General features: G+C 40.3%; 1 long non-coding RNA gene across 1 annotated transcript; it reads right to left on the reverse strand.

Annotated features, from left to right (window-relative positions):
• Positions 1 to 10,275: 10,275 nt before the first annotated feature.
• On the reverse strand, positions 10,276 to 15,611 carry LOC142738127 (uncharacterized). Its single transcript, XR_012880588.1, has 3 exons — positions 15,540 to 15,611; positions 14,074 to 14,174; positions 10,276 to 10,585 (listed from the first exon to the last, which is right to left on the reverse strand). It is a non-coding gene; the product is annotated as an uncharacterized LOC142738127 (long non-coding RNA).
• Positions 15,612 to 21,642: the final 6,031 nt, after the last annotated feature.

Here is a 21,642-nt window from a genome sequence, read left to right on the forward strand (position 1 = left end):
TTGGAGCTGTTCTACATTGGAGTCAATGAAAAACGGCTCCAATTACGTCCCAAGAAGTGTCCTGCACTTCTTTTGACGAGGCTGTAATTTTACGCGCCATCTTTTGACAGCGACGCGTACAATGACAGGTCGCCGGCACAGTACATCGTAAAGCCCATTGAAAGTAATGGGCAGATGTTTGCCGACGTATTGGAGCCGTTTTTCAGACGTAATTCGAGGCGTAAAACACCTCCATTACGTCTGAAAATAGGTCGTGTGAACCCAGCCTAATCTATCACATCTAAGGTATAATCTTAGATGTTATAAATAACAGGTGGATCCTGCGTGTTAGAGACACAAAGGACCCACTGACACTGAACCCGTCAGTCCCGCGGACCTGACGTGTACAGAATTCAGTGTAAGATACATCTACTCTGTATACGGAATTCCACTATATTGTCAGGCGGTGTAGTATTATTTGCATTCATTATGGTGATTTAACATGTATGTTGTATAACACTAGTGTTTGGACACAGTATTAGGGCTCATTTACCTCAGTATATGCGTGGGCATTACTTCATGTTGATCTTTTTCTGACTGGTGGTTTAGTAGTCTGTAGTTTATAATTATTCTGCTGTTGCTGTAATACAAATCAGAACTATCACTGAAAAAAATATACCTTTTATTTCATTAAAATTGGATAATTATTTTTTATGGTCCAAAATAATGAAAAAATACTATCCATCATCAGTAACAAGAATATTGAGACTCTATTATCATTGGCAGCCAGGGGGCTTTCACCGTTGTCAATACTCAAAAGGGGAATTCATTTGGTATGGGCTACAATAAATTCGGTATGGCAACAAGGGTAAATACATATACACACATACCCTACTGATAATCCTAAGGCCTTTGCAGACATGGCGGATTTGTTGCAGATTTCCTTTAGGATTTGTGGGCATAAATCTGCAGCAGAAGACGGTTGCAGGCAAGTGGATGAGAGTTAAAAAATCTCATCCACATGCTGAAAAACATTTTCCGCACGGAAATCAGAGTATGCTTCAGATCTTTAAATCCGCAGCATGTTCATTCTGTTTTGTATGTTCACTACAGATTTTGCGCTTTTCAATGTGAAATCCTCAGCAAAATCTTCACATAACACTTGCGGATTTTGCTGCAGAAATGTAGACTTGCTACCAAAACACTGAGGGCATAGAATATGTATATTAATAATTTGAGGTACATTTTAGGGAGGTCACTCTGCTTTTTCACTAGAGCTAAGTAACAGCGTGACAATTAGGGTATGTTCACACGCAAACTCAAAAATTTCGGAGCTGTTTTCAAAGCCTCTGATTTTCAGGCGTTTTTGAAGCTGAAAATGAAGCTTCTTTTTTTCAGGCTCTTTTGAGGCGTTTTTTGAGGCGTTTTTCATAGTGTTCAATGGAAAATCAGCTCCAAAAAATGCCTCAAGGAGTGACATGCTACTTCTTTTTACGGAGCGTCTTTTTACGCTCCGTTTTTTAAAACAGAGGTGTAAAAAGACACCCTGTATTAACTAGATGCTATTTTTCCAATTGATTTCAATGGGCAGATGTTTGTAGGCATTCAGCTTCCATTTTGTCAGGCGTTTTTCGAGGCGTAAACACCTCAAAATACGCGTGGAAACACTGCGTGTGAACATACCCTTAGGGTTAAGAGTAGGTTATGTGTGTATATGTTTTTACCCTTGTTGCCATTCTGCATTAATTTGTTGCCCTCCCATACCCACCTGAGTCCACTACACCATATAGTATTGACAACAGCTATATTGCCAATGACAATAGCATCTTAATGTTTTTATTCTTGGTAATGCATGGTATTCTTTCTTATTTTTGATCATGAGAAATATGTTTTTTTATGAAATAACAAAAAGGTTTATTATTAAGAGGTTTTTTTCAGTGATAGTTTTGCTAGATTAACTTATATTTACTAACGGCTATTCTGAGCTCTCCATGCACTGACTTGAGCCTGGTGAGCATGTGATAGACTTGTGTTTATACATAGCAGCCAATCCAAAGAGGCAGAGCTGCAGTAAGAAGGAGAGCAGCAGCCTGGACCAATGATAAGACAGGAGGTGTGTTTAAGACTCCCTCACACTCCCTGTAGGCACCGTAGCTAAGCAGTAGTCACAGATAACAGCTCTGACCTAATGGAGCTCAACTAAAAACTCAGCCAAGCAGCAAGCAGTGAGGAAATACATAGCAGGTCAGCATCACCCATACGTATTGACTTACATATAATTATTATGCTCTTTACTGGACAGTTGCTTTAAGAATTGTATAAACAGATATAGCTACTGGGTGAAACAAAGATTTTCAGCAACCAGCTCCAGCCATTGCTGTAACATAAAGCCACACAGTTGAAGCTTAATTTCTACATAAAATTCCACACGTTCATGCTAGCATGCTTTATTTACATATGATAAACTGTATGCAGCGCTATTCTTCCCATCAAAACAACAGACACCACGACGGCCCCCATTATAAGGCAAAAATCACAACACAGATGTTAATTGATCCTAAGAGACAAATTTATGTGCTGTTTTATTTACTATACAAGTTTTTCAATGGTTCTAAAGTTGCCATACACTTTGTTAGTATTTAATAGCATTGCCTTTTATTTGCTTAACTTGGATCAATGCTTGGGGTCAACTTCCACAAGCTTCACATAATACTTTACCAGAATGTTTGCCCATTCCTTCTGACAACTGACGTAAGTCAGTCAGGTCAAGGCTAGTTGATGGCCACTTGAACGATTTCACTTCGTTTTTTTTAACCACTTTCGCAAAACTTTGAAGGAATGCTTAGGATTATTGTCCTGCTGGAAGGGCCCAGTTAGGACCGAGTTTCAAGTTTCCTGTATTAGAGACATTGTCTCAGCAGACAGTATAACATAATAGGGTTAGATACTGCAGTTTAGCAGACAGTATCACACAATAGGCTTAGATACCGCAGCTTAGCAGAAAGTATTACATGATATGATTAGATACAGCGGCTGAGCATACAGTATTACACATGATAGGCTGAGATACAGAGGTTCAGCAGACAGTATCACACATGATAGGTTTAGATACATAGGCTCAGCAGACAGTATTAGGGTACGTTCACACAGCTGATTTTCGGCCGTTTTTCGGGCCGAAAACGGCCGAAAAACGACTGAAAAATCGGAAGCAGAACGCCTCCAAACATCTGCCCATTGATTTCAAAGGGAACAATGGCGTTCTGTTCTGACGAGGCGTTTTTTTAGTGCATGTCACTTCTTGAGCCGTTTTTGGAGCCGTTTTTCATTGGCTCTATGGAAAAACGGATTAAAAAATGGCCACAAAAAATGCCGCGAAAAACGCGAGTTTGCTTAAAAAACGGCTGTAAATCAGGAGCTGTTTTCCCCTGAAAACAGCTCCATATTTTCAGACGTTTTGATTTTGTGTGTGCACATACCCTAACACATGATAGGTCTAGATACATTGGCTAAGCAGACAGTATTACACATGATAGGCTTAGACCAGAGTTTCCCAACCTTTTCAGGCTCGAGGCACCCCTGGCAAAAAAAACAATTCTCAGGGCACCCCTACCAAAAATTGTTTACAAAACGACAAAAAATGGCTAAAAACAAGCACTACACTCTTAGGGTATGTGCACACGATAACTGCAATTACGTATGAAAATACGGAGCTGTTTTCAAGGGAAAACAGCCCCTGATTTTTGAGCAACTCGGGGTTTTCTCTGCGTTTTTCACGGCGTTTTCGCTGCGTTTTTTACGTCCATTTTTGGAGCTGTTTTCATTGGAGTCTATGAGAAAACGGCTCCAAAAACGTCCAAAGAAGTGTCCTGCACTTCTTTGACGAGGCAGTCATTTTACAGCTGTCAAACGACGACGAGTAAATGACAGGTCGTCAGCACAGTACGTCGGCAAATCCATTCAAATGAATGGGCAGATGTTTGCCGTCGTATTGGAGCCGTATTTTCAGGCGTAAATCGAGGCATAATACGCCTCGTTTACGCCTGAAAATAGGTCGTGTGAACCCAGCCTAATCTGTTCACACAACGTTTTTTTTGTTAGGCAGAAACTAAAAATCTGCCTCCAAATTAATTTAGGAATTTTGAGGCAGATTTTGAATTGACAGCGTTGTTTAACTTTTTTTTTTGCTGTGTTTTTTTCCCACATTTTTTTTAAGCCGTTGAAGCAAATGCAAAAAACGCAGACAAAAAAGCACCAAACGAGCGCCGCAGGTTTTTTCTGCCTCCTATTGTTTTCAATGGGAGGTCAGAGGCGGAAACTACTCGAAGACCATCAGCCCCCCACTCACAGTAATGATCATCAGCCCCCCACTCACAGTAAAATGACCATCAGCCGCCCACTCACAGTAATGACCATCAGCCCCCATTCACAGTAATGACCATCAGCCCCCCACTCACAGTAAAATGACCCCTCAGTAAAGAGACCATAAGCCCCCTCCAGTAAAGTGACCATCAGCCTCAGCCCCCCCAGTAAACTCACCATCAGCCTCCGTCTGTCCCCCCAGTAAAATGACCATCAGCCCCCTCCAGTAAAGCCACCATCAGCCTCAGTCCCATCCCCCCCCCCCCCAATAAAATGACCATCTGCCCCTCTAGTAAAGTGACCATCACAGAGAGAAAGTGTGTTTACTCCTGGGGAAGGAATAAATAAGGAGGTATAAGAACAACAACTCCCAGCATGTCCAGGCTATTATGTGATATAAATGGACATTACAGGGAGGAGATATAAGAGGAAAGAACTACAACTCCCAGCATGTCCAGGATGTTATGTGATATCAGAGAAAGATTACAGGAGGAGGAGGTAGAAGAGGAGAGAACTACAACTTCCAACATGTCCAGGCTGTTATTAGATATCAGAGGACATTACAGGGAGGAGGTATAAGAGGAGAGGACTACAATACCAGCATGTCCAGGATGTTATTATGGGATATCATAGGGCATTACAAGAGGAGGTATAAGAGGAGATGACTACAACTCCCAGCATGTCCAGGCTGTTATTATGTGATATCAGAGGACATTACAGGGAGGAGGTATAAGAGGAGAGGACTACAACTACCAGCATGTCCAGGCTGTTATTATGGGATTTTAGAGGACAGCGTTAATGGCTCCTCTCCCTCCGTCAGGATTCTAGTGGGAAGCGGTGGGCGGTTCTCGTAACAGACGTCTGCGCGTCACGTCTGCTACGGGGGCGGAGCTTGTAGCTCAAGCGGCACCCCGGTTGGGAACCACTGGCTTAGACACATCTGCTCAGCAGACAGTATCACACACGATAGGCTTAGATATATCGGCTCAGCAGACAGTATCACACATGATAGGTTTAGGTACAGGACCCCAGCAGACAGTATCACACATAATAGGCTTACATACATCTGCTCAGCAGACAGTATCACACATGATAGGCTTAGATATATTGGCTCAGCAGACAGTGTTACACATGATAGATTTAGGTACAGGACCCCAGCAGACAGTATCACACATGAAAGACTTAGATACAGGGCCCAGCATACAGTATCACACGTGATAGGCTTAGATACAGGGCCCCAGCAGACAGTATCACTCATGATAGGCTTAGATACATGGCCCCAGCAGACCTTATCACATATGATAGGCTTAGATACAGGGACCCAGCAGACAGTATCACAACTTATAGGCTTAGATACATGGCCCAGCAGACAGTATCACACATAATAGACTTAAATACAGGACCCCAGCTGTAACCTACCCTCTCCACTCCTGAATCGGATCTTCATCTCTGGGTGCAACACTAGATCCTGACGCCTTTCAGCCTCACCACATTATTTGCACCCCGCATACAATGTCCCGGCGTTATTTGGATTTTCCCAATATATCAAAGGCAAAAAGACACTGGATGTAAACGGTATAGACGCTTAAATACAGGATTAGGAAAGAATTTGATCCAGCGCTGCAGGTATGTGATTTAAAAAGGATCTCGGTCCCACTTTTATTTGTATCAAAAATTTAAAATTCGATATCAGGTGCATTCAGGCATCAAGGCAGTATTTTGTAGGTATTCAGCGCCTACGCGTTTCAAGCACGACTAGTGCTCTTAATCATGGCATCCATTCACACACTGGGGCCCATGAGAGAGATATGAATGACTATGCCAAATATGAAGTATACAACTGGAATCATCGGGATTATAGCAGACAAGGAACAAGATCCATCCTGAAAAAACCGAGAAAATTTAAAAGACGCAATGTGAGTCCCCATAGAGTAAGCTTCAGTTCAACAGAAATGGAAACTTCGGATGAAGCCATAGGAGGATTGGACGTGGATTTTCCAGCAAGCCATTATGCACAAAGATCCAATTACAGAGAAATATCAAACATGTCAAAAAACGGGGAAAAAGGGGGGGCAGGAAACACAAATCCAGCGGTAAATTACCCACCTCGGAAATTGAGGAATCAGAAGTACTAAATATGGACGTTATCAACTTGTCCTCTACTGTACTCACAAAGGCCCAAATAGAGGTACTGACGCTGGGTCTTAATTTCGTGCCGACCAGAGATTTTGACATCTTTACTACACTATTGGACATTAACAAGTTCATTAGGAACCTTACAATAAGGAGACATTTTTCATCTCAAGTGGAAACGGACACACTTTCGGCACTATCAGATGTCCCCCTTACAAAGAAAAACTCGAATGAATACCGACAATTCATGTTTCAAGAACAGTTGACGCTTATAAATCTGGAAGAACTTGCAGATAACACTGTAAAAGAACCAATTTCAAAATTGAACAATTTCACAACATCCAACTCAGCATATTATCCTATCAATTCAAGGACTGAGTCTATGGACAAATTTCAAGCCATTATAGAAAAAGAATTATTACACTTACAAGAATCTACTAGAGGGGGCCAACATAGACACAACTTATCCATTGCACACAAAAAAGCCATCAAGTCACTACAAGACAACAGGAATTTAGTAGTACGTATGTCCGACAAAGGGGGTAGCGTGACAGTATTGGATACGGATATATATGTCCAACAAATTATGGAGCTTCTTATGGATACAGAGACGTATCTAAAATTAGATCATAACCCAACCCAAATCTATCAGTTAGAACTAAAAGATCTACTAAACATTGGTTTAGATAATGGGGTTATCTCCAAAAAAGAATTGGATTATATACTTACCGAGCATCCCATTATACCCATATTTCACGCCCTACCCAAAACTCACAAGGGTATAGTCCCACCCCCTATGCGACCTATAGTGTCGGGCATAGGGTCTCTCACAGAGAGGCTCTCAGAATGGCTCGATCTGTTATTACAGCCTCTTGTGCAGAGGGTCCCTGGTCATCTTAGGGACACGAAAGACGTCCTCCAGATATTTTCCAACAAAGTATGGGAACAGGATTATTCTTGGTTAAGTTGCGATGTGATCGCATTATATACAAGTATACCACACACAATTGCGGTCAAAGCTCTCAATTTTCACTTACTCAAATATGGCACATATGACAAGCATTTACAGGATTTCGCGAGAAATTCCCTTGTCTTCCTTATGTCCCATAACTACTTCAAATTCAATGGCCAGTACTATCTCCAAAAACGTGGAGTCTCCATGGGAGCCAAATTTTCACCATCAGTAGCCAACCTCGTTATGGCCTGGTGGGAAGAAATTACCATCTTTTCTATGTCCAATCCCTTCAACAAATACATACATTGGTATGGCAGATACATCGATGACCTCCTATTCATATGGGAGGGAGATGTATCTGCCATACAAGACTTTCTTACCTACCTTAACAACAATGAATTCAATTTGAGATTCACACATAAAATAGGCAGGAACAACATCAATTTCCTAGATTTAAACATAGTTGCTACAATTAATGAAGTGATACATTCTGAAATATATAAAAAACCTATTTCAGGAAACACCATATTACACGCCAGTTCGAACCATCCAAAACATACGATTACATCTATACCGGTAGGCGAACTCACAAGAGCCAAAAGGAATTGTAGTACAACACAGAGTTTTGAGAAAGAACAATCAAACATGAGTAAAAAACTAGCCAAAAGGGGGTATAAGAATTGGATGTTGAACAGGGCCAAGGAAATTGTTAGGACCAAGGATAGACACACTCTATTAATGGACAAAGAGTATGTAGCGACCAATACCAATAAACCAACCAAAGCAATGCCTACATTAAGTTTGCAATACAGCAATCAATTCTCCACTATCAGAAGTATGGTACAAAAGTACATTCCACTATTATATGATGATGACAAACTAGTAGATATATTAAAACAAGGATGCAGAATTGTAGCACGAAGAGGTCTAACAATAGGGAACACATTGTCCCCCTCACTACTACCATCAAACACTACTAAAGCCACATGGTTGGAGCAATTGGGTTTCTACAAGTGTGGATCCCACCCTTGTAAAATATGCAATTATACGAGAATAGTCCAAAAATTTGAAAACTCTAGTGGACAACAGAGTCATCCCATTAAATCATACATTAATTGCAACAGCGATTTTGTAATATATATAATAGAATGTACCAGCTGTAACCTGAAATATGTAGGAAGTACCACCAGGAAATACAAAACAAGAATCTTAGAACATCTTGGTTACATTAGGAACCCGGCAATTGTCAACATATCGAATGCCGCACGACATTTTATTACGTGTCATGACAGAAATACCACATATCTAAAAACATATGCCATCGAAAAAATTAAACACACGGCTCGTGGGGGAAATCTTAAAAAATTACTCCTAACACGAGAAGCCTTTTGGATATTTAATTTACAAACCAGGTTTCCGCACGGACTTAATTTAAAAAGAGAGCTAATGTTCCTATATTAACCAAAAATTAAAAATGGATAAATAAATTGCCTATGGGAAAAATATATTGGAAAAACTAAATTGAAACAATACATACCTCATAATCCATAGCCAGACGAAATTTGAGTGTCATTGGTTTTCAATCGGAGTGGGAGTGTTTTGCGGGAGAGGGTGTACACAATAGGAAGTCTTTCCATCCTGCTCGATTGTAGATGTTCCATTGGAAAAAAAGAATAAAAATGAATGTAATCTGTCATACAAAATCTAGAGGTTACAGTTAAAATAAGTTGGCAATGTAGTCAATATATGTTGTAGCATATGAGATACAAGTTAATTCTCAAATTCATGTTTTCAATAGCAGGGTTGTCAAATCCCATATCTCTTTATCTAACATAGATCCAGTTTATAGAACTTTATACCGCATGTTAAACATACTATAAACTTGAAAATCTACACATATATAATATGTTCAATTAAAAATAACAGCTACTCATCAATAATTATTTCATATTGATCGAATTATGTTAACATTAAATGATAAACTATATAAAAAAATTAATATATATGCACAGAAAATATTTAGGCAGTAACATCGATTATAGTAAAGATATGCATTGTAACATAGCCTTATATAATTGCGTTTAGCAATGAATTCTATCTTATATAGCTGTGTAAATATGACACAGTAATGTTCTGTACAGAAATTAATTTATATGCATATATAGAGGTTTTTTTTTCCCCACTATCTTACAATGAATACCACGGCGAGGTACTATAGAAATAAAAAATATCAAAATATTTTATATTCTTAGATGTAATATTCATGATATACTCATTTATTTTACTATGTGAATTATCTTCAGATCCCAGCACACTATTTGTTGGTATTCGTAAAGTCTAATTTTATATGTTTTCTTTCTGTCTTATGTTTTGACTTTTCTATTTAGATCGGTTTGTTTTTACATACAATTGTCTAATTTCGAAACAAGATGTAACATCGGTATTAATTCAGCACCCATTCACACACAGATACTAAGCCCTATTTCTATTTATTGTGGAAAGCTTGAACCACGGTTTCTCATGCGGTTCTGAAGTAAGCCAGTATATTTTCCCCTTTCTTACATCGGGGCTCTTTTAAATAGCAAGATAATACAGCAAAGGGAAAATATAGCAACTGAGCCAATGTTGCTCGCATAACAATTCTTTTTTGCAATAACAATAGAATAATAAGTCAGATTTTTGTACTTTGTATACAAACTGACACATATAATGATTTAAAAGATAAGACAAATTTTCCTGTGTTTTAGAAACACACAAGCTGTTCGCAATCATTTAATTCAGCTGGCCTCCTAGCTCCACCTAGTATAACACAGTATATAAGTTCATATCCATGGGCCCCAGTGTGTGAATGGATGCCATGATTAAGAGCACTAGTCGTGCTTGAAACGCGTAGGCGCTGAATACCTACAAAATACTGCCTTGATGCCTGAATGCACCTGATATCGAATTTTAAATTTTTGATACAAATAAAAGTGGGACCGAGATCCTTTTTAAATCACATACCTGCAGCGCTGGATCAAATTCTTTCCTAATCCACTATTGTTTGCCGCGGACCGTCGCGGAGATCCGGGCGAGGCGAAGGTGTCGGGTGCTGGAACGGTGAGCTGGAGGCTTCCTCCCCTTTACTCTAGTCATTACGGTCATATCTCTCGTGCTCACCTACACATATATCAAGAGTAACTATATGCAATATATATTGTTCAGCGAACAACAAATGATTACAGTTACCACACAAGGCAGCATATGTTCATTCTTTGTTTTATACATATAACCATCAAATAAGGAAAACAAATGAAAGTTATCTGGCTACAATTCAAGATATTAAAGTGGAATTAATTATATCGATCAATATGTCACACAACCAGCAGAGTTCAAGAGCTGAACTGGCAGCCTCGGTTTTTCTTGATAATAGTGATCACCACAACATGGATCTCTCACTACAAAACCAATTCAGAGAGTTGGAAAAAGTGTCGACGCAAGAGACCAAAATATGGTGGGATCTCACCACATTACGCAATTATCTTACCAAGAAAATGATTCCCCGAGGACTGCGTTTAAGAAAAACGCCAACGTTTGCTTATTCTCCCAACTTTACAGCGGAGTGGAATAACATATTATCGCAGTGTTCCTTAAGTTTGATGAATCTTATTGTGGAACAGGAAGAGCTAAAATTGGTAGAATTACAAGTGGATATCAAAACTCTCAAAGAGGAAATCCAAAAATCCTCCACCCTACCAGACTACAGAAAGTTGGAAATGAGAACATCACAATATTTGGAACAACTGGATAAATCGATTGCCGAGACTAAAAAAAGCAAATTCACGAGAGATATGAATGACTATGCCAAAAATGAAGTATACAACTGGAATCATCGGGATTATAGCAGACAAGGAACAAGATCCATCCTGAAAAAACCGAGAAAATTTAAAAGACGCAATGTGAGTCCCCATAGAGTAAGCTTCAGTTCAACAGAAATGGAAACTTCGGATGAAGCCATAGGAGGATTGGACGTGGATTTTCCAGCAAGCCATTATGCACAAAGATCCAATTACAGAGAAATATCAAACATGTCAAAAAACGGGGAAAAAGGGGGGGCAGGAAACACAAATCCAGCGGTAAATTACCCACCTCGGAAATTGAGGAATCAGAAGTACTAAATATGGACGTTATCAACTTGTCCTCTACTGTACTCACAAAGGCCCAAATAGAGGTACTGACGCTGGGTCTTAATTTCGTGCCGACCAGAGATTTTGACATCTTTACTACACTATTGGACATTAACAAGTTCATTAGGAACCTTACAATAAGGAGACATTTTTCATCTCAAGTGGAAACGGACACACTTTCGGCACTATCAGATGTCCCCCTTACAAAGAAAAACTCGAATGAATACCGACAATTCATGTTTCAAGAACAGTTGACGCTTATAAATCTGGAAGAACTTGCAGATAACACTGTAAAAGAACCAATTTCAAAATTGAACAATTTCACAACATCCAACTCAGCATATTATCCTATCAATTCAAGGACTGAGTCTATGGACAAATTTCAAGCCATTATAGAAAAAGAATTATTACACTTACAAGAATCTACTAGAGGGGGCCAACATAGACACAACTTATCCATTGCACACAAAAAAGCCATCAAGTCACTACAAGACAACAGGAATTTAGTAGTACGTATGTCCGACAAAGGGGGTAGCGTGACAGTATTGGATACGGATATATATGTCCAACAAATTATGGAGCTTCTTATGGATACAGAGACGTATCTAAAATTAGATCATAACCCAACCCAAATCTATCAGTTAGAACTAAAAGATCTACTAAACATTGGTTTAGATAATGGGGTTATCTCCAAAAAAGAATTGGATTATATACTTACCGAGCATCCCATTATACCCATATTTCACGCCCTACCCAAAACTCACAAGGGTATAGTCCCACCCCCTATGCGACCTATAGTGTCGGGCATAGGGTCTCTCACAGAGAGGCTCTCAGAATGGCTCGATCTGTTATTACAGCCTCTTGTGCAGAGGGTCCCTGGTCATCTTAGGGACACGAAAGACGTCCTCCAGATATTTTCCAACAAAGTATGGGAACAGGATTATTCTTGGTTAAGTTGCGATGTGATCGCATTATATACAAGTATACCACACACAATTGCGGTCAAAGCTCTCAATTTTCACTTACTCAAATATGGCACATATGACAAGCATTTACAGGATTTCGCGAGAAATTCCCTTGTCTTCCTTATGTCCCATAACTACTTCAAATTCAATGGCCAGTACTATCTCCAAAAACGTGGAGTCTCCATGGGAGCCAAATTTTCACCATCAGTAGCCAACCTCGTTATGGCCTGGTGGGAAGAAATTACCATCTTTTCTATGTCCAATCCCTTCAACAAATACATACATTGGTATGGCAGATACATCGATGACCTCCTACTCATATGGGAGGGAGATGTATCTGCCATACAAGACTTTCTTACCTACCTTAACAACAATGAATTCAATTTGAGATTCACACATAAAATAGGCAGGAACAACATCAATTTCCTAGATTTAAACATAGTTGCTACAATTAATGAAGTGATACATTCTGAAATATATAAAAAACCTATTTCAGGAAACACCATATTACACGCCAGTTCGAACCATCCAAAACATACGATTACATCTATACCGGTAGGCGAACTCACAAGAGCCAAAAGGAATTGTAGTACAACACAGAGTTTTGAGAAAGAACAATCAAACATGAGTAAAAAACTAGCCAAAAGGGGGTATAAGAATTGGATGTTGAACAGGGCCAAGGAAATTGTTAGGACCAAGGATAGACACACTCTATTAATGGACAAAGAGTATGTAGCGACCAATACCAATAAACCAACCAAAGCAATTCCTACATTAAGTTTGCAATACAGCAATCAATTCTCCACTATCAGAAGTATGGTACAAAAGTACATTCCACTATTATATGATGATGACAAACTAGTAGATATATTAAAACAAGGATGCAGAATTGTAGCACGAAGAGGTCTAACAATAGGGAACACATTGTCCCCCTCACTACTACCATCAAACACTACTAAAGCCACATGGTTGGAGCAATTGGGTTTCTACAAGTGTGGATCCCACCCTTGTAAAATATGCAATTATACGAGAATAGTCCAAAAATTTGAAAACTCTAGTGGACAACAGAGTCATCCCATTAAATCATACATTAATTGCAACAGCGATTTTGTAATATATATAATAGAATGTACCAGCTGTAACCTGAAATATGTAGGAAGTACCACCAGGAAATACAAAACAAGAATCTTAGAACATCTTGGTTACATTAGGAACCCGGCAATTGTCAACATATCGAATGCCGCACGACATTTTATTACGTGTCATGACAGAAATACCACATATCTAAAAACATATGCCATCGAAAAAATTAAACACACGGCTCGTGGGGGAAATCTTAAAAAATTACTCCTAACACGAGAAGCCTTTTGGATATTTAATTTACAAACCAGGTTTCCGCACGGACTTAATTTAAAAAGAGAGCTAATGTTCCTATATTAACCAAAAATTAAAAATGGATAAATAAATTGCCTATGGGAAAAATATATTGGAAAAACTAAATTGAAACAATACATACCTCATAATCCATAGCCAGACGAAATTTGAGTGTCATTGGTTTTCAATCGGAGTGGGAGTGTTTTGCGGGAGAGGGTGTACACAATAGGAAGTCTTTCCATCCTGCTCGATTGTAGATGTTCCATTGGAAAAAAAGAATAAAAATGAATGTAATCTGTCATACAAAATCTAGAGGTTACAGTTAAAATAAGTTGGCAATGTAGTCAATATATGTTGTAGCATATGAGATACAAGTTAATTCTCAAATTCATGTTTTCAATAGCAGGATTGTCAAATCCCATATCTCTTTATCTAACATAGATCCAGTTTATATAACTTTATACCGCATGTTAAACATACTATAAACTTGAAAATCTACACATATATAATATGTTCAATTAAAAATAACAGCTACTCATCAATAATTATTTCATATTGATCGAATTATGTTAACATTAAATGATAAACTATATAAAAAAATTAATATATATGCACAGAAAATATTTAGGCAGTAACATCGATTATAGTAAAGATATGCATTGTAACATAGCCTTATATAATTGCGTTTAGCAATGAATTCTATCTTATATAGCTGTGTAAATATGACACAGTAATGTTCTGTACAGAAATTAATTTACATGCATATATAGAGGTTTTTTTTTCCCCACTATCTTACAATGAATACCACGGCGAGGTACTATAGAAATAAAAAATATCAAAATATTTTATATTCTTAGATGTAATATTCATGATATACTCATTTATTTTACTATGTGAATTATCTTCAGATCCCAGCACACTATTTGTTGGTATTCGTAAAGTCTAATTTTATATGTTTTCTTTCTGTCTTATGTTTTGACTTTTCTATTTAGATCGGTTTGTTTTTACATACAATTGTCTAATTTCGAAACAAGATGTAACATCGGTATTAATTCAGCACCCATTCACACACAGATACTAAGCCCTATTTCTATTTATTGTGGAAAGCTTGAACCACGGTTTCTCATGCGGTTCTGAAGTAAGCCAGTATATTTTCCCCTTTCTTACATCGGGGCTCTTTTAAATAGCAAGATAATACAGCAAAGGGAAAATATAGCAACTGAGCCAATGTTGCTCGCATAACAATTCTTTTTTGCAATAACAATAGAATAATAAGTCAGATTTTTGTACTTTGTATACAAACTGACACATATAATGATTTAAAAGATAAGACAAATTTTCCTGTGTTTTAGAAACACACAAGCTGTTCGCAATCATTTAATTCAGCTGGCCTCCTAGCTCCACCTAGTATAACACAGTATATAAGTTCATATCCATGGGCCCCAGTGTGTGAATGGATGCCATGATTAAGAGCACTAGTCGTGCTTGAAACGCGTAGGCGCTGAATACCTACAAAATACTGCCTTGATGCCTGAATGCACCTGATATCGAATTTTAAATTTTTGATACAAATAAAAGTGGGACCGAGATCCTTTTTAAATCACATACCTGCAGCGCTGGATCAAATTCTTTCCTAATCCACTATTGTTTGCCGCGGACCGTCGCGGAGATCCGGGCGAGGCGAAGGTGTCGGGTGCTGGAACGGTGAGCTGGAGGCTTCCTCCCCTTTACGCTTAAATATAGTTATAGATGCACTCATTAACTCCTACTTATGGCAGTTGGCCAATCAAAAGCTTCTAAAAGTTATTCCATCTCCTTCTTGAATCTTTTAGACTGTTTAGACACAACATTGTTATTTCACATTATAGTGAATTAAAGCTGAATTAAATCTGTTTCCAATAGATTGATTTAAAATAACCTATGATGACCATTTTGGTCTGTTCTACTCGGCCGTTTTGTATCCTTTTTGTTTCCATTCCGGGCGTTTCCGGTTTTTTTAACTGCAGATTTTGACCTGTTCTTTTACCCTGTCCGTTTTAAGAACGGATGAATTTCATTTGTCAATTTTTTACTGCCTACATTGTACATGCTGTGTAAGGGAAAGACACTGGTGCACCCGTCGCACGGTGTGCCAATAACAATAAGGCCCTATTAACACGGCAGAATTTTTGCCTCCGAATCTATTGCAAAATTCTGCCTCCCATTCATTTCAGGCGGACGCTTCTTTTTCCCTCTAGCTCATTTTTTTCAGCTAGCAGGAAAAAGAGGCATCCTGCTCGATCTTCGGCCGGTTTGCACCCGAACCTCCCATTGAAGTGAATGGGAGGAGGACTCTTCCTGCTGACGGCAGGAATAATTCTGTGATGGATTTTGCCGCGGGACTGACACACAATATCCGCGGTGTGAACAGGGCCTAAATCTCCCCCAAAGTAGTCAAAAAATCTCTCCAAATGGAAAGTAATATCAGCATAATGTGATTTCCATGTATGAAAGTCCCTTTTCACACTGCTGGTTGCATTGATAATTCCAAGATGGGCCATACAGATCAATCTCCATGTTGAAGATAGAGCACATTAACCAAAGTTGTATGACATACTGTATAAGTCTTTTCTATTACCAAAAGAAATATAAAAGAAGGGTTAGCTCTCTAGATGTCCAAAAAAGGAGTTTCAGAATGTCCTCCCAGCTTCATCCTTCACCTCTCTTCAGCAGCTTGGACAATAGCGTCTATCAAGAAATTTGAAAAATCTATAGATAGCGCCACAACCTCAATGGCACCCGCCTATTTCTCCCACACCTTGTCCCAGCCCTGTAAAAAAAAACAAAAAACTGTGAAAAGTCAAAAAGGACAGTGGGATAGACCAGAAAATGAAATGTTTCAGATCTGTCAGTCTGAAACCGATACTGCAAACATTATTTATTAATTTCATGGAGATCATGGATTGGCTCCACAGGCAAAACTCCATATTCCTGCTTGCAGTATAACTTTTGTGTGCTTTTGATAAATGCTCTCCTATTTTCATCAATGTTGAATATGACAAGACGTACATGAAATACATTTTCTGTTCTGGTGATTGATGCTGAATTCGGAGCACCCACTGTTTGTTGCATGAGGTCGCAATGGTGGTCTTTAATCTCATTTGTCTTTTATCTTCAGTACACTTTCATCTCAACCCAAATTACAATTGTCTGAGTTCCGATGATTGCTTCCAGAGTGCATCTACCAAGTTGTTTGAACTAGCCTACATTCATTACTTATTATTACACAAAAACTTCCACCATCCTCCTCCCTAGCTGCAATATAATTCTATTTGTATGTGACTCTATAGCTATGGTTCCCAATTTGTTATTATTTCCAATTTATGTTATGTAAATATTCTCCTATTTTCATGTATTTTAATAAGCCTCCTGTTCACACATGAAATACGGAACAATATAGGAATTCATAGTACTGCTTTGCATTTGGAAATTCATAGTAATGCTTAACCCCTTCCCGACCACCCCACGTAGATTAATGGGCTGCAGCACTGGTCCTTGTGCCGACAGCCCGTTAATCTATGTGTGCTCCTAACAGAGCACACAGGTATTTCCCTATGCCCGGCATTTCCCAGTACGGGCTGCTACTAGCAGCCTTAGTACTAGGGGAAAACATCCATCGGGTCGGATCACATCGGTGATATCCGCTGATTAACCCCTTAAATGCGGTGGTCAATAACGACCGCCGCATTTAAGTTGTTTAAGAACAACATCGGCACCCCGCTACGCGATTGCGTGGGCCGATTGTTGCTATGGCAACCGAAAGCCTAACTAATATGCCCCCTGTCATTGTGAAACTGACAGGTATAATACCCTGCAATACATAAGTATTGCAGGGTATTATAACAATGATACAACAATTGGATCTTCAAGTCCCTAGTGGGATTAAAAAAAAAAAAAACGTTAAAAAAGTTACAAAAAGGGGCGTGGCTTGGCAGCCGGGAGACATGGCCGCTTGATTCTCGAGCTCCGACACTAAAGCAGCTATTTTGACAGTACGGCTCTCCAAATCCCCATAATTCGACATTGGAAGATGCTGATTCGCCTGCTAATGATGACCAGAGGAAAGAGAAGCCTTAAACAGCAGGGCAAATTGGAGATTTATTTTTTGATAAGGACCGTGACGGGATGATGGCACCTCCAGCACCGCTTCCTGCTCACATACCTCGAAGCCGGGGAAACCAGCCTCTCCGCTCTCGTCCTGCTCTTCACGAGGGGTTGACAGCCATCCGACAGCCTTAGACCACCCTCGGTCTGATAAATCTGTGGTGGTTCCGGGCTCCAGAAACAGCCCTCTTGCAGCGGAAGCCTCGGAATCTTTGGGCGCCAAACTCACCACATGGCCGTCGCCATCTTCCCCTTCAGTGAGTCCTGCGAAGCAGAGGCCTAAATTTCACCATCAGATCCTTCAGGATTCAGAGGTAAGCACTCATGCTGCTCCCCCCAATATACCGTCGTTGGTCACGACAGCATTTATGGACATACCGACTACCGATAGTCCTGCATCGAGTTCCTTGATGAAGGAAATGATGATGGCGTTCACCATCTCCATGCATAAAGAATTTACGGCTTTATTAGCTCCTATCAACTCTACATTGCATGGCCTGGGTCACAGGATACATCATGTGGAACACAAGATGGGAGATTTTGCTGATGCACATGTCATATTCGTGGATGCGGGCCGTCAGGTTCACTCTCCCCCTGACGGCCGCAGCCATGGGTCGGCGAGTGCTGGCCCCAGTCTCCTCAGGAGACACCAGCACTCACTTCCACTCACCTCGGCCAGATCCCGTAGCGCTGCCCCTTTAAGAGCGGGCATGAGTGTGCGCGCGCACCGGACTTTAATTAAGTATTAGCCCATGAGTGCCCTGGACTATAAGTACCCTAAGTTTGTCTATGCGATGGTCTCCTAGTGTGTTCCTGTTCCTGTGCTATCCCGGTCATGTGCTGCGCTGCGTCGTGCTGTGCTGTATACCACGCCTGACGTCTGCCTGCTGCCTAGTCCCAGCCGAGCCTGCCTTGCTACTGTCCGAGCTGCCACAGGTACCCTATACGAACTATAGACTTTAACCTGTGCCCTGTTGGCCAGCTGCCATACCGCCAAGGCGGTACGGCCCAGTGGGTCCACGAACCCTACGACACAGCACATAACCACCTTGCAGATACGCAGAGTGCTATGTCTGCAGAGAGAGATAGCCTGAAGCCCAAAGTTATTGATCTTGAAGACCGCTCAAGGCGGTATAATGTAAAAATCTGTGGCATATCAGAAGACGTTCCACCGAAAGAACTCACAGCCTATATTCAAGACCTCATCAGGGCTGTTCTGCCTACTTGTTCCACGACAGATGTCATCATTGACAGGGCACATAGGGTGCCTCGTCCTAACCACCTTCCTGATACCTTACCAGGAGATGTACTGACACGCATTCATTGTTACCATATTAAGGATGCCCTGATGGCCTCTGCTATGTCAGTAGGCGATCTGCCGTCTCCATATCAACATAAACACCGAAAAAGGCCATACTTGCAAATGGACACAGCCAGGCCAGAAATGCTGATGAAAGGGCGAGCAGGTGCTTTAAATAATAATAGCCACTCCCACTAGTCTTGAGGGGAGTGGTGTGTGGTGCATGGGATGTGTAGTAAGAAATAATAAATGAATAGTGTGTGTGCAAGTGTAATACTATAAGTGAAATATAGGGGGCAGTAATAAATGAAGTGCCTCAATAGAAATAAATGGATAATGGGGTGCAAGTGAGTGAAACATGGAGGGATAGTGTGTACGTCATGAGGCACAACGTGTATAGCCAGGTAGAAGCCTATTTGTGACGCCTTGATAATTCATAGAGCGGGCTACCCTGCTTGCTATGCCAAACAACAACACACCAAGCTCTCCCAGCATCAAAGACCCGGCTGTGTCCAAGAGAAGCGAATATACATAATAATGAAAAATACCTGGGGTATTGGTAATCATTTTGGCCAAAAGGACGCAAGCTCGCAATCCACGACAAGGATCCCCAGACTTGCGAGTCCCTAAATCCTAAACTGGAACAGAACGTTCCTGATGCACAAACAGAACCGATAAAAACACAGGGACATATACAGAAACACCGAAAAAGGCCATACTTGCAAATGGACACAGCCAGGCCAGAAATGCTGATGAAAGGGCGAGCAGGTGCTTTAAATAATAATAGCCACTCCCACTAGTCTTGAGGGGAGTGGTGTGTGGTGCATGGGATGTGTAGTAAGAAATAATAAATGAATAGTGTGTGTGCAAGTGTAATACTATAAGTGAAATATAGGGGGCAGTAATAAATGAAGTGCCTCAATAGAAATAAATGGATAATGGGGTGCAAGTGAGTGAAACATGGAGGGATAGTGTGTACGTCATGAGGCACAACGTGTATAGCCAGGTAGAAGCCTATTTGTGACGCCTTGATAATTCATAGAGCGGGCTACCCTGCTTGCTATGCCAAACAACAACACACCAAGCTCTCCCAGCATCAAAGACCCGGCTGTGTCCAAGAGAAGCGAATATACATAATAATGAAAAATACCTGGGGTATTGGTAATCATTTTGGCCAAAAGGACGCAAGCTCGCAATCCACGACAAGGATCCCCAGACTTGCGAGTCCCTAAATCCTAAACTGGAACAGAACGTTCCTGATGCACAAACAGAACCGATAAAAACACAGGGACATATACAGAAACACCGAAAAAGGCCATACTTGCAAATGGACACAGCCAGGCCAGAAATGCTGATGAAAGGGCGAGCAGGTGCTTTAAATAATAATAGCCACTCCCACTAGTCTTGAGGGGAGTGGTGTGTGGTGCATGGGATGTGTAGTAAGAAATAATAAATGAATAGTGTGTGTGCAAGTGTAATACTATAAGTGAAATATAGGGGGCAGTAATAAATGAAGTGCCTCAATAGAAATAAATGGATAATGGGGTGCAAGTGAGTGAAACATGGAGGGATAGTGTGTACGTCATGAGGCACAACGTGTATAGCCAGGTAGAAGCCTATTTGTGACGCCTTGATAATTCATAGAGCGGGCTACCCTGCTTGCTATGCCAAACAACAACACACCAAGCTCTCCCAGCATCAAAGACCCGGCTGTGTCCAAGAGAAGCGAATATACATAATAATGAAAAATACCTGGGGTATTGGTAATCATTTTGGCCAAAAGGACGCAAGCTCGCAATCCACGACAAGGATCCCCAGACTTGCGAGTCCCTAAATCCTAAACTGGAACAGAACGTTCCTGATGCACAAACAGAACCGATAAAAACACAGGGACATATACAGAAACACCGAAAAAGGCCATACTTGCAAATGGACACAGCCAGGCCAGAAATGCTGATGAAAGGGCGAGCAGGTGCTTTAAATAATAATAGCCACTCCCACTAGTCTTGAGGGGAGTGGTGTGTGGTGCATGGGATGTGTAGTAAGAAATAATAAATGAATAGTGTGTGTGCAAGTGTAATACTATAAGTGAAATATAGGGGGCAGTAATAAATGAAGTGCCTCAATAGAAATAAATGGATAATGGGGTGCAAGTGTGTGAAACATGGAGGGATAGTGTGTACGTCATGAGGCACAACGTGTATAGCCAGGTAGAAGCCTATTTGTGACGCCTTGATAATTCATAGAGCGGGCTACCCTGCTTGCTAT

Source organism: Rhinoderma darwinii, chromosome 1 (genome assembly GCF_050947455.1).
Source record: "Rhinoderma darwinii isolate aRhiDar2 chromosome 1, aRhiDar2.hap1, whole genome shotgun sequence".
Lineage (NCBI taxonomy): Eukaryota > Metazoa > Chordata > Amphibia > Anura > Rhinodermatidae > Rhinoderma > Rhinoderma darwinii.